The following is a 12,149-nucleotide window of genomic DNA, read 5'->3' as shown; positions in this document are numbered from 1 at the left end:
ATGAGCATCGCCTGGCACCGTCACCCCGCCGGGAGCCCCCTCGGCCTCTAGCGCCTCATGCCTCCATGCTCCGCCGCTCGAGGAAGAGCCACCTTGGCCGACTGGAAGGGCGGTCACCACCACTGGGTTCTCGCGAGGCCCCTGGAGGCCGGCGGGGCGTGGCCCCCACTCATCAAAGATAGGCATCTGCTTCACAAAATCGCCCCTGCTCTGGCAGAGGTACAGCAAGGCCCCTCCCTGCTGGATGCTGCCAGGGTTGGGGTCCCCAGTCAGGGTAAAGAGCACTGTCCATAGCACTTCAGGAGTCAAGTCCTCTTCCTGGAGCCTCATACGATCATCGCGCCCGCTGAAGGCCCACATCCGGTAGGAGTGGCGTTGGAGAGGAGCAACGCGGCGTAGCAGGAACTCCTTCACCACCTTGGGCGCTGTCACGCCGAGTGACCTCAAGAACGTGAAGCGGTGCCAGACGAAGATGAGCCGGGGGCTCTCAAGCGTCTCCTGGCCCCAACCCGAATTGGGGACAGCAGGCGAAGTTGGCTTCGATAGCAGGGGGCTGGGCACCCCTGCGTCCACATACAGCCACCGCTCGCGAAACCCAGCCGCGGGCGGGAGGAGCTTGAAGTCTATCCCCGAGGTCGCAGTCTCAGACGCGACAATGAAGCTCACGCACGCCTAGCATTGGGTAGGGTCGACAAGGCGCAGCAAGAAGAAGTGGCGCAGCAAGGCAACCGAAGGAAGGATGCCCATCATAGCCTCGCAAACAAAGGCGAAGACCGAAAGGAGGGTGATGGATTCAGGACCCAGATGCATCATGTGGATCTGATAGTGGGAAAGCACGTCATTGAAAAAATCAGAAAAGGGAGGAACCAGACCCGCCCACAGGGCATCGGCGAAATACGGGACCTCGGTGACTGTCCTGTCGATGGAGGAGTGGGATGTGGGCCAGGCAATCGTCCTCCCGCATTCGTTGAAGATAGTGGCCAGAGCCGAGCTGACCTTGCCTAAGCCCTCGGTGGGGGCCACCAACGGCGTCGGACCAGGCGGAGACACGGGTTTCTTCCCTCTTCCCTTCTTCGTCGGAGCCATGGCGATGGAAAGGGGGGGAGTTCGAGATTGGGTCGAAAACAGAAGCTGGAGTTCGAGCGGAGGAAGGACAGAGGGCGCTCGAGCGACAGAAAGGGGAGCGGCTGTGTACAACTACGAGTCCGCCTAGCATGGCGCAAAATCAGGGGGGCGTGGGGGAGCAGTACCGCCCACGTCCTATCAACCGCCACGTGGCGCCCAAGGCCGCAGGTTGTTAGGGCCCGCGGCGCTTCGCCCTCGCCCTTCCGCCTCCCTGCACGGCCAAGTCCGGGCGCGCCTTGGGCCCGGGGGCTACTGTCGGCATTCTGGGAATGGGGGTCCCCAGACTTGCCTGCCTGCGACCTGCGGCGTGGCTCAAAAGGGGGCCCAACACGACCCATCTTCACCAACACAGACCCAATACCCTCGCGAGGGGCCAAGACTCGCGGGGCAGACAACGCGGAGCTTCCTCAGGCATGGCCTCATCAGGCTGGCTCGCGAGGAGGCGGAGAGATCAAGGCGGGGTACCTCACGAGGTGCCCGTGACGCAAGCCATGACGACCAAAGGCGCCAGGCGGGTGCCAGCCCGCGCAGCGTCCTCCTTTCCTCTTTGGTGCAAAGGGAGCAAGCGCAGCCGTGGAGTACCGAGGCATCAGGCAAAGGTTGCCATTTCGGTGCAACAAGACCAAGACCAGGAGGACTGCAAGACGGAGGTCATCGTGGAGCCCAAGACGGCGTCACCACCAGAGCTTTGTGTAGGCGAAGACTACTTTTGTCAGGATAGCTGGCACTAGCTGTCCCCCTTCAAATTAGCCCGCCATTGTTGGCTCCCTTCCCGCTCGATATTTGGGAAGAGGAACAGGGCCTCTATAAATAGGACCAGCCACCCACAGAACAAAGAAAGGAGGGGGAAAGGAAGGAGAGAGAGAGAGAGAGGGGTGACTGAACTCCTTCCAGCAGTTCATCGCCCCAGCCAGGAGCGGACCCTCGCGAGGATGTTCTTCCTTGTATTGTTCATCATCATCATCCCAAGAGGCAATCCACACACCACACACTGGAGTAGGGTATTACACCACAATGGTGGCCCGAATCAGTATAAACCCTGCGTCATTCATGTTGCTCTTTCCATAGCTTAGATCTTAGCAAGGCGGAGGGGTGCAAGTAGGTAGGAGGTGAAATCTCCACGCGCACCCCAGTGTTCAAATCTCAAGGGTCTGCCGGAACCCGAAATCCGACAATCACTTGTGGGGCCCCGGACAGGGATGTCCCTTGATTGGAAGAGGCATCAGTCTCTGAGCCCGTGGACGACCCTTCCTTCCCCAAAGGTCGGAGTACGTGACCTCGTGGAAGAGTTGGAGGCCCGCTTTCTCGTCCTCATCGGTGAGGGAGATTGGCGCGTGGTCTCTTTTATCGCATGAGGTCAAAGCTGTACTGGCCACGTCGGCGGCTTCGTCCTTGCCTAGGATGGTGACGGTAGTCTCCGGATGCCTTGCTAAGGTGACAAGCCCCGCAGACCATCACGACTAGCTAGATTGTTGGCGCCGCCTCCACTCCATAGTCCGCACGAGATCACCATGAGGTCTTTTGCGAGGTCCCGAGACGGTGAGGTCAGATGGTAGGTTGGTGTCAACCCGGCCCGCCTCATCCGCGACGAACATGAGGGAGATAAAAGTTAAGCTCTCTCCCGGTGGTAGGCCACAGGAAGCAGAGGAATATCCGATCCATGATCGGTCTCCACCCGGTGCCGGCCGTGCTTGGCGAGCCAATTGACGAAGCATATTTCCATCAGGTCCCACGGTAGAGGTCCAAGCGCAGCTGGAAGTCATGGATCGAAGGTCACACAAGGGGTTTATTTAGGTTCGGGCCTCCGGATATCAGTACCCTATGTCATGCTGGTTTCGGTTATTTATAGGATATCTCGTGCGAGGGGTTACAATGGTGTACGATGTTGCTACCAAGAGTTCTCCTATCTGAGGATATATGGAACAAGGGGAACCCTAGACCTCCCTTTATATAGACATGAGAGGCCTAGGGTTTACAAGCTAGATGCGGTCTGGGGGTGCCGCTGTCCTATGGTCTTGGGCGTCAAGAAGGTCGTCTGGCCTCTTAGGGTTAGCGCCATGTCGTGCGCCCATTGGGACCCCTTGTAGTTGATGAGGCAGGGTTCCTTGGTGTTAGCCACCCCTGGTACATGATCCTGTCATATCCCAATTACTGTCACCTTGGGGTCTACAGTTCAAAACAATAACATGTGCATATATATATATATCTTGCAGATAGGATCAAGAACTCAAATATATTCATGAAAACATAATAGGTCTAGATCTGAAATCAAGGCACTCAGGCCCTAGTGACAAGCATTAAGCATATTAACATCAATCTCAGTACATAGTTGATACTAGGGATCAAGGGCTAACAAATTGACTCGATTACATGACGTATCTCATCCATCTCCATCTACCTCCAGTATGCCTATGATGAAATTACTCACTCCCTGTGTGAGCATCATGAGCTTGTTAATGAAGAAGGGTTGATGATGACAACACTGACGAATTGCCCTCTCCGGAGCCCCGAACGGACTCCAGATTAGGCCCCCATTGAAGAACAGGAGGTGGCAGCGGCACCATATCGTAAGATGCAATGGAACTTTCTCTCTATTTTTTCTCAGGAAGACGGTACTTATGGAGTTGGAATTAGGTCAGACAGAGGTCGGCAGGCCCCACAAGGCAATTCGGCGCACCCCCTGCCTTGTGGGCAGGTGGTGGCCCCCCTGCAGCAGATATTTGACAAGCATTTTTTGTATATTGAATAAAAAATCTCTGCCAACTTTCAGCCAATTCTGAGAAATTTTATTTCCGCACAAAAAACAACACCAAAGTACTTCTGCTAAGAATGTTAATTCGGGTTAGTTCCATTTGCAAATTAGAGTGTTAATTCAGGTTAGTTCCATTTGCAAATTAGAGTTCAAAACAAGAGCAAAGTGTTTGGAAAAGTAGATATGTTGGAGACGTATCAATCATCTCTACTTTGTACCCCGTCCACATCAATATAAGCAAAGCAAGATGTTGTGTTTTACCTCTTTGAGAGGGCCCGAACCTAGGTGAATACATGTGTCCCCGTGTCTTTGTTACCATCGTGGCAAGGCTACCAGATCGCGACCCCCTACCCGTGACCTGCCGGATTTAACTTCGACAATGTTGCCCTTCTGCTAATTCCATCTCTTTATCCCTTTTGTAGGTGAGGTTTTCTGCGTCTGTTTCATGGTTTGGGGTCTCTCTATTCATCACATCTGAGATCTGATCCCACAGGGTTGAATTAGCGGACTAGGGGGAGGTGGCAATGTATGATACGACCATTGGTACGAGAGGGTGAAGTTACCATGCACTGTCTTTTCTTCTAAATAACCAGAAGTGGCTTGGTTTCTCCCCACTTGATCATCTCCATATGGAAAGGCTTTTATGATGTGCAATTATCGTATTTTACACTAAAATAGATGTTCTCCCACCAATGCTCAAATCTCCTACTTCTTTGGAATCTTGGTGAAATGTGACAAAAAGGGCATGCGAACGCGGCAAAACACAAAAAATCCTATGACTAAGATGCAAAAAGAAATAAGGTAGAAACTAATGCAAAATGTACTCATCATTTTCTTAGCAGGTTTTGAGTAGGACGGTGTGAAGGTTATGCAATCTTTACTTTCCATCTCATGCAATAGAGGAAAGTTGTTCATTGTGTAAACATATTTTGACAAGTTGTTTCCTTCCTTTTTTGATCTCTACTTTGGAGGCCCGCCATGTGGTCTTGGAAGGAAGCAGATGTTCGTTTCTGTTGGTGCAAATGCTTGGCCTATTTTTGGAGAGACCTGCCTAGTAAATGGATTCTCTCTGGATGTCTCTGGATGATGTTGAAACATAAACACAACCGTTATCCTTGGCTTATATCCAGTTCCTTCAACCTCAAGTTCTCCTATTGTGAGATCAATCAGAGGTTTGGTGTTTGTCTTTGATGTACCCTTAGTTGATGACGAAGACGCACACTGGTCACGTGTGCTACCGAGAGGGTAGCATGGCATCCCCACCGAAAGAGTTCACCACGTGCCACATTTCTTCAAGAGATTTGCCTCGTCTTTATCAATGGCGGTGTTTCTTTGTATATTTGTTTAGTGTGCTGCCAAGTGGATAGCGTTGCATCCCGAGGGAAATCAGTTCATCACGTGGCGCATCTCTTCGAGATTTTTTTCTTATCTTCATCAAGGGCGATGGTCTTTTGTATTTTCTCTATGTAAGCCTTGTGCAATTTCTGTGGGCGTTGGACTAACGAAAGCATGTTTGCTAAAATAAAGCTATACTTTATAATACAATCACTACCAAGCGACCAGTAATTCACAACAATACACTAATATTTACTAGTTGAAACATACGAAGGGTATATAGAAAGAGAACATGAAGTGTTCATAAGTTTTTTACAATAGTGTTCGTCAGTTTCAATCAACTGTTTTGCTTCTCCTTCTACAAAAATATGATACGTAATTTGTGTATTCTCGAAAAAAACATTATGTTAGGGTTTTCTCAATGACTCCAAGATTACTAGCCAACAACTAATCTAGAGTTTGATTAGTTCATCAGATAAAAAAAAACTTTGTTAGTTAGTCAACTCCAGAGACAGATAGTGCCAGTGTGCTATTGAGCAGCGTGCACTAGACTACAAAGCTTTCGGGCCCGAGGGCTGAGGGCACTCGCTTCTCACACTTGTTTGCCCAACTAGCAGATCCGCTCTCCGGTCAAAACACACCTCTCCACCATGGGCGACGACGCCGCCTCCCACCCTGCCCGGCGCTACAACAGCGAGGACCGCTTCAGCACCCTCCCCAACGACCTCCTTGGCGACATCATCAACCGCCTTCCCTTTACGGATGCTGCGCGCACTGCCGCCTTCGCCTCCCAGTGGCGCCAGATCTGGCGCTCCACCCCGCTCGTCCTGCGCGATGCCGACGCCCACCTCTCTGAGGCCACGCGCGTCGCCACCGTCGCACGGGCCCTCGCCGACCACTCGGGGCCCTTCCGCAACGTGAGCCTCTTCGGCTGCACGGCCTCCTCCCTGGATCTCGAGCTCCCAGAGTGGCCGCACCTCCTCGCCACCAAGAGCATCGAGAACCTCTCCTTCCTGAACAAGCAAACCCAGCCCCAAACCACCTTGTCGCCCCTCCCTGCTGACATCCTCTGCTGCGGCTCGCTCCAGTCCCTCTCCCTGGCCCTCTGGAAGATCCCCGATGACCTCCCGCTCACCGCCAACGCCTTCCCCAATCTCCGGAAGCTCGGCTTGGTACGGAACGACACAAGCGACCAGTACATCCACCGCTTGCTTGCTGCCTACCCTGATCTGGAGTACCTTGGGCTCGTGCTCGATGGTAAGCCCGAGCATGTCCATGTCTGCAGCCAAAGCCTCCGGTGCTTGCTCCTTGGGCTGTCCAAGGTGGAGGAGTTCACCGTGGTGGATGCCCCGCTCTTGGAGCGCATCATCTTCTTCAAGCCGCCTTATGGTGGAACCGATTGCGTGAGGTTCTGGATTGCCTCGGCACCCAAGCTGCGGGTCATCGGCTACCTAGACCCAAGAATTCACAAGCTGCAAATCGGTGACAACATCATCAAAGTACGTTTGCCTTTCCTTCTCTCTCTGGTTCAATGGAACTATTCTTTTTTTATGAAAAGGGGTCTCGCCCTGGCTCCATTCATAAGAAAGAAACCATACAACTCGAGTACCATTTATTACAAACTCTCTAAGATCATAGGGAGGCCTAAGCACCTCACTCCAAAAATATTGATAGACTTTTGCCTACCCCGTCAAACCAACGGGAGGGAAACTAGAACTAGGAGGACACATTGTAGTAATCTTGGTAAAGGAAAATCGAATAGAATAACAAAACATTCTACTTTCAAACTCTTACATGGGTATCAAACCTAGGTCAGGGACGCATGCCAGTGAAGAAGCTCAGCAGAGCCGTGAGAACACCACATGGATAGTTTCCCATCGCTTCCTTCCATGACATTGTCTCACTTGCTTCTCTGCAAAGTTCTAGTCTGGCTCGAGAGAAAGGGAGCTTTCAGCCTCCCCCAGAGATGATTATGGAAATCCATTAAGTCTCTTCCTTCCAGCTCCGGAAACGGTTTTGTCTAGTCTCTCAAATATCGGGAGACCATGCCTAGCACCTATTTCAGAGGAATCAATGAAACTCTGTTAAATATTATAGAGTTTCTAAAGTTCCACAACCCCCACAGGAGATTGCAGATGTAACTATAGAGGTTTAGAAGAGTACATCCCTTTAGATTCATATTGCCAAATCAACGAATCTTCCTCATCTCTAAAAGGTGTAAGCCTAACAATATTAACTAGTTTGAACCATTGCACCATTAGCTCATTTGAAAAAGTTCCCCTACAGGTACATCTTAGATTACCACCATCCCACAAATCAACAATAGTCTTATTTTTCTCTTGAACTAAAGAATACATATCCCAATATGTTGTAGCTAAAGGAGCATTTCCATGCTAAATATCTTCCCAATTTAATTTGTCTGCCACTCCCAACATACCATTTATACCCAATTTTAACAGCCCAAAGCCCACATAAAGCTTTTCCAGAACTCAGAAGTGTGGCTGTCCTGATAGCAAAGGACGCTGGGATTCCTGGTATTATACTTATTGTCAACTATCTTTTTCCATAAGGAACCTTCACCAGCTATGTATCTCTTAACCTAGGATCCTATTAAACAAATGTTCATATCTTGGAGGTTTAATACCCCATCCCCCATATCCCCTCTTCATACAAATGGAAGGCCAATTGGCTAGATGAATTTTGTTGGCCCCTTCACTATCACTACACAAACAATTTGCCATGTGTGAATTGATCAGGTTCAAGGCCCACTGAGGGATTTAAAGAAAGATAGTAAATACAAGGGGATGGTAGCTAGGCAGGACCTAGTCAGGGTATTTTTTCTCAAATAAGAAAGACGTTTGACTCTCCAACCAGCTATTTTGGCTAAAAATTTATCAATCAAAGCTAGCAGATCTTCTCTGCTAAGCTTGTCAAAATGAAAGGAATTCCTAAATACTTAATAGGGAAATCCCTAATTATGCATTGGAAAATGTCCACAAAGGGAGTGAGATCATTAACTGTCAAGTTAATAGGGATAAGAGCACTCTTATGCTAGTTAATTGGGATCCCCGAAATTTGTTCAAAACAAGTTAGAATCCATTTCAGATTCAGAGCAACAATGGCATCATTTTATAAGAACAAAAGGGTATCATTAGCATACTATACTCTTATAATAACACTCTTTAAATGGAACTGTTATGTGACAAGTTACAGAGTAATATGCATGTTCTTCTGGTGCACTGTGCTGCAGCCTAACACAATGGCGAGTCCAGGAACCGTGGTTCCTAGCGTTGAGATATTGGCCGTGAAGGTGAACTTTGGCGTCTTCTAGGAGGTGAAGATGTTGGCCAACTTTCTAAGATGCTTCCCCAACATTGGCACGCTGCACATCGAGGTCCTCATGAGTTGATCATCAAGTAATATTACAACAATCATTTATTAGTAGCGTGTTTTGTATCTAACTGAATGATGCACTCATTGGTATGAACAGCAGTCTGTACCGCATGATCCATCAGTGGCCGCTCATGAACCCACCGGAGAGCACCATGCTAGGTTCTGGCAGGTGGCCAGTCCAGTCGAAAGCTTGAGATTACACGTCAGGAGCTTGTTCATCCACAAATTTCAAGGGAATCAAAACGAGTTTGCATTCCTCAAGTACGTGGCCTTGAACGCGCGGGAGCTGCGAGCATTGCTGGTCGTGTCACCTGACAAAAAAATTGCTTTGGCACTGGCAGAAGAGGTGAATGAGATGGCAAAGAAATTGGATTGTCCGCCATTTCAACCATGGACTGCTAGAGGGTTGTTGGAGTCACCTAGAGTGCGCAATGTTTTGATCTCTCCTAAAGTACCCTTTATCGGTGTCCATGACCCTTTTCGCTGGTGAACCAATGGTTGGCTATGTGTTCTCCTGATCCCAGCTTATTTGGGAATCATTGACTGCTCTACTTCAAGGTCAAGTTTTTTAGTTTGTAAGGTGTGTGATCTCCTAAGATATGGCAGTTTCAACTTACCATGAGTATATTGTGAACAAAGCCTTGGGTTTATATGAGTAAAGGATTTTCAACTATACAGAACAACCTAGAAAATAGGGAAATTATAACTAGATACTCAGAGAGCCAAATGATATCAATCTCTAGCACGAGCCGCCATCCTAGAAGCCTTGTGTAGATCATAAATCACATAGACAAACCATCTTGTGAATGAAACTTTTGCCACAATGAAAGATTGTGCAGAGACTGCGTTTATGACAGAGAAGGAGCACAGACTGCCAGAGAGCAATCTGTCTAGTCAGGAAGGCACCCAAGGAGAGAATAAAGAGGCCATGGTCATGTTGCTGCCGGAAAAATGACCCCGATGGTCGGCCTTCAACCTTTGGTTGGTTGCAACACGAACACCGAAAAGGGAATAAATAAGAGAAGCATTACCTTGACAAATCAACACGAAGATACACAAGGCGCCCACCCCAAATTAGAAGGACCCGAGATAGTATGGACACTGCCCCCATATCATACACTAATAGTCGAGAGAACCAACATTTCTGATGGGAGATATGGAGGGTACTGTTTTGCTGCCACCATCGCGAGAGTAGAATCCACGCGCAACCAAAGACCTACCTAAGACACCTAGATACTGATAACCCACAAGTACAGGGGATCAATTGTAGCCTCTTTCGATAAGTAAGAGTGTCAAACCCAACGAGGAGCTAAAGGTAGAACAAATATTCCCTCAAGTTTTATCGACCACCGATACAACTCTACGCACGCTTAACGTTCACTTTACCTAGAACAAGTATGAAACTAGAAGTACTTTGTAGGTGTTTTTGGACAGGTTTGCAAGATAATAAAGAGCACATAAATAAAAAGTAGGGGGTTGTTTAGATAAAGACACAACTAAGTTAGTTTTAGTAGAGAGCTTGTTGTCACACAAGAAAGTTATTTGTCCCTAGGCAATCGATAACTAGACCGATAATCATTATTGCAATTTTATTTAAGGGAGAGTCATAAGCTAACATACTTTCTATTCTTGGATCATATGCACTTATGATTGGAACTCTAGCAAGCATCCGCAACTACTAAAGATCATTAAGGTAAAACCCAACCATAGCATTATAAGGCATCAAGTCCTCTTTATTCCCATACGCAAACAACCACTTACTCGGGTCTGTGTTTCTATCACTCATGCCACCCACCATAAGCAAATCATGAACATATTGCAAACCCTACAGCGAGGATCCCTCACGCTTGCGCGACACAGAGAGCACCATAGGACAACACCAATAATAAAACATGCAACTCAAACCAATCACGATCATCAATTAACCCATAGGACAAAACAGATCTACTCAAACATCATAGGATAGCCATACATCATTGGGAAATAATATATAGCATTGAGCATTATGTTTAAGTAGAGATTACAGCGAGTAAAAGAGGGGTTACACTGCTGCATAGGGGGGGGGAAGAGTTGGTGATGATGGCGGTGAAGTTGTTGGTGTAGATCATTGTCGCGATGATGGCCCCAGCGGCGTTCCGGCGCCATCGGGAGAGAGAGGGGAAAAGAGCCCCCTTCTTCTTCTTATTCTTCCTTGACCTTCTCCCTAGATGGGTGAAGGGTTTCCCCTCTGGTCCATGGCCTCCATGGCGGCGGAGGGGCGAGAGCCCCTCCGAGATTGGACCCGTCTCTCTGTGTTTCTGCGTTCCAGATTCTGCCCCTTCACCATTTCTCAAATTCTCGGAGATCCGTAACTCCGATTGGCCTGAAATTTGGACACGATTTTTATCCGGATATTAGATTTCTTGCGACGAAAGAAGGTCACCAACCGCCTTACGGGGTGGCCACGAGGGCCCAAGGCACCCCCCATGCCTCGTGGCCCCCTCGAGCATCATCTCGCGTTGATTCTTCTTCCCAAAAATCACATATATTCTAAAAAAAAATCTCCATTGCTTTTTATCCCATTTGGACTCCGTTTGGTATGGATTTTCTGCGAAACAAAAAACATGCAACAAACAGGAACTGGCACTGGGCACTGGATCAATATGTTAGTCCCAAAATAGTAAAAAAAGTTGCCAAATGTATATGAAAGTTGTAGAATATTGGAATGGAACAATAAAAAATTATAGATACGACGGAGATGTATCAACATCCCCAAGCTTAATTCCTGGTCGTCCTCAAGTAGGTAAATGATAAAAAAAATTGATGTGGAATGCTACCTAACATAATCTTGATCATGTAATCTAATCATGGCATGAATATTAAGACACGAGTGATTCAAAGCAATAGTCTATCATTTGACATTAAGACAATAATACTTCAAGCATACTAATAAAGCAATCATGTCTTTTTAAAATAACATGGCCAAAGAAAGTTATCCCTACAAAATCATATGGTCTGGCAATGCTCCATCTTCACCACACAAAATATTCAAATCATGCACAACCCCGATGACAAGCCAAGAACTTTTTTTAATACTTTTTATGTTCTCAAACCTTTTCAACTTTCATGCAATACATGAGCGTGAGCCATGAATATAACACTATAGGTGGAATAGAATATGATGACGGAGGTTGTGTGGAGAAGACAAAAAAGGGAGAAAGTCTCACATCGATGCGGCTAATCAACAGGCTATGGAGATGCCCATCAATTGATGTCAATGCGAGGAGTAGGGATTGCCATGCAACGGATGCACTAAGAGCTATAAGTGTATGAAAGCTCAAACTGGAAACTAAGTGGGTGTGCATCCAACTTGCTTGCTCATGAAGACCTAGGGCATTTGAGGAAGCCCATCGTTGGAATATACAAGCCAAGTTCTATAATGAAAATTCCCACTAGTATATGAAAGTGATAACTCAAGAGACTCTCTATATGAAGAACATGGTGCTACTCGGAAGCACAAGTGTGGTAAAAGGATAGTAACATTGTCCCTTCTCTTTTTTTGTAG

General features: G+C 47.8%; 1 pseudogene; it reads left to right on the top strand.

Moving 5' to 3' along the window:
- Positions 1-5,862: 5,862 nt before the first annotated feature.
- Positions 5,863-9,095, top strand: LOC119333628 (annotated as a pseudogene).
- Positions 9,096-12,149: the final 3,054 nt, after the last annotated feature.

This window comes from Triticum dicoccoides, chromosome 7A, assembly GCF_002162155.2.
Source record: "Triticum dicoccoides isolate Atlit2015 ecotype Zavitan chromosome 7A, WEW_v2.0, whole genome shotgun sequence".
In the NCBI taxonomy this organism is placed as follows: domain Eukaryota; kingdom Viridiplantae; phylum Streptophyta; class Magnoliopsida; order Poales; family Poaceae; genus Triticum; species Triticum dicoccoides.
The sequence above is the reverse complement of the archived record's forward strand: the minus strand, read 5'-3'. Positions and strand labels throughout refer to the sequence as shown.